Raw genomic sequence first — 2,500 nt, 5'->3', positions numbered from 1 at the left:
TTTAACAATTTCAAAGCGAAGACAACTCGCAAGACGATCCATTTCGTCTCGGTTCAATTTTAACGTCCGTCCGTATTATTTTTTGTTCCACAAGAGATTTCGAATAGGTTTCTTTATTTATCATCCCTTCTTTTCGAGCGCCACGGAAGCAAGAGGAAAAGCAAGAGCGAGAGAACATTTCGCGTATACTTCATTTAACAATTTTAACCAACACGCGATGTACTCCACACACCTCTTAGATTTAACAACTGCTTTTCTCTTCTTCTCCCCTTAGCGCAAGGGTAAACCCCATTTGTCTCTTCTTTGGAACGCAACAAAACTTTCGAGGACTGGACGACCGAGCGATGGTCGCGCGGTCTTCGCTTATCTTTAACAAACGAAGTAGTCCGTATGTATTCTAAATGTTGAAGCCTCCTAGAGCTTTAAGCCATGCGAGACATTGAAATGCTGTTTTAACGGGAGCATGCATAATTGCTGCAAACATACTTTTATCACAAGTTCTAGCCACGCCACGGAGGCTTCGAAGTTCCTTCACCATTCGCTTTCCTCTCTTTTGTTACACAGTTTCAGACTACGATCAGGGGTACCGAAACGCTGTATTGATTGTAAACAACCATTTTTATCTTGGAGCGGAGCGTTCCTTTACTCGTTAGATTTGTCTTGTCGCGTGTGTATTCGCTTTTTCGACGCTTTTTAACCATTTAACTTGTTTAGCGAAGCTAAACGCACAGACAGACAAAAAAAAAGGAACAGCATCGCGCGTCAAACAGCGACGACCCATCTGAAGCGATCTTTCATTTATACACCGTTTGTAAACAGAGAGATGTATAAAGCGCGGGGAATCATTCGAAACCCTGGGGCTATTCGAGCTTGCATTTCAGCAAATTATCATCTCAAACATTTCACTCGTTTGCTTTTTCTAAATTTATAGGAGAGCTTCTTTCGTTTATTTTTGACACACCTTTCGTAAATATCGTTTCTGGCAACGTCGGGAGCGTGGATTTCTACAAGTGAACAATCGCGCCGATCCGATAACTTCCAGCAGGATGGAGAATCTTTATAGATTATCTTCCGAGAACTCGGTGCTTTCACGGGCGGTCGTTTATAAATTTTAACGAACGACTCGCGCGCCGTGACGCACTTGCGCTAGTTCGAAGAGATATTTCGAAATTTGTTTCTCTCCTTTAACGGCCTGCATTTAGTGTATCGGTTGCGATTTTCGTCACATCGTTTCCACGACAAACGCCGACGAACTGCCCAACTATCGCTCGTACGTTGCGACTCTTTCTTTGTTTATCGTTCATTCATTCTTTCAATTTCGTTCGATAATCCCGCTCCGAAACGTTCTACTTTCGTTGAACGACGGCGAGATGTTTAGAAAGAAATGAATTACTCTTTTTTCGAGAAGCAAACGCAAGCAGTCTTTTGTTAAGAAAACGACCCTCAGCCAGGCGTGGTCCAGGAATTGTATCCGTGGACCGCAATGTGCGTTCGAAATGTCGATGTTCATGTGTCCTGCAGTTCACACGTTGACGCGCAATTAGCTGCGTTCTTCATCGACCCACGAGCCAAGTGATCCACCGTTCAGGGTAATCGTAAAATTTTGTATTTCAAACTCTTTAGATCTTTAGAGTGTTATTTTCATTATTAACACGCATCACATTCGATACCCACATCACTCTCCCACCCGGCGCGTGCGGGAGAGCGAATTCGGGCGTCGCCAACGTATTTGTTTGTTTGTTCGATCGTTGACGACACGATCGCGTCCAAGGACGGAAACCGTCGGAGAAACGCCCAGTGGCACGCTCCTCTCGACGGTCGGGCGTAAAGTACATTTAAAAACCTTGAAAAGTACGAACGCACACAAGGAATGCGAGCGCGCGTCCTGTCGCTGAATCGTGGGTTGCGAGATTCGAACAGACACACGGCCGGCGACGATCGGTCTAACTAATGGACACATAGTTTTTCAAAGACTCGCTATCGTCGCTTCTCAGCCGGTCCGTAAACAACACACATCGATCAGGCGGACGCACGAATCTTACCACGGTGCGTGTTTCGTAGATTCCAGGTTACCCGCAAGTACCTCTCTCTCCCTCTCGAAAGAGGAATCTCGATCCGTCCTTTTTGGACAATGGAGAAATCTTTTTATCGCAACACGGATGGCAAAGAAACAACCAAAGCGTAGGAGCGTGGGGACGAGAGCGACGAAAAGAACGTCGCGAAAACAAAGTTTCGACGGTTGCTCGTTCTAATACATCGTAGTTTCAACTCTCTCAGTTTTAACCACTCCTAGACGCTTCGTAAACTTTTAACAATTCTTCGCCTCCGCGAGTTTCATTTCGAATAGAGCGAACGCAACACGGACCAAAAAAACTCCGGTGATGCCAGATCATTTAGCAAAGATCAGACGGCGGGTCATCTGTATTCCTTTTCTCTCTTTTTTATATCTTTCCATTTAACTAGGGTGTCGCAACGACGGGTACATTTATATATTTATATA

General features: G+C 44.9%; 1 non-coding gene across 1 annotated transcript; it reads right to left on the bottom strand.

Moving 5' to 3' along the window:
* Nucleotides 1-1,437: 1,437 nt before the first annotated feature.
* On the bottom strand, nucleotides 1,438-1,592 carry LOC143306417 (5.8S ribosomal RNA). The gene has a single exon (XR_013063814.1). It is a non-coding gene; the product is annotated as a 5.8S ribosomal RNA (ribosomal RNA).
* Between the last annotated feature and the right edge of the window lie 908 nt (nucleotides 1,593-2,500).

The sequence above is a fragment of the Osmia lignaria genome, unplaced genomic scaffold (genome assembly GCF_051020975.1).
Source record: "Osmia lignaria lignaria isolate PbOS001 unplaced genomic scaffold, iyOsmLign1 scaffold0007, whole genome shotgun sequence".
Taxonomy (NCBI): domain Eukaryota; kingdom Metazoa; phylum Arthropoda; class Insecta; order Hymenoptera; family Megachilidae; genus Osmia; species Osmia lignaria.
The sequence above is the reverse complement of the archived record's forward strand: the minus strand, read 5'-3'. Positions and strand labels throughout refer to the sequence as shown.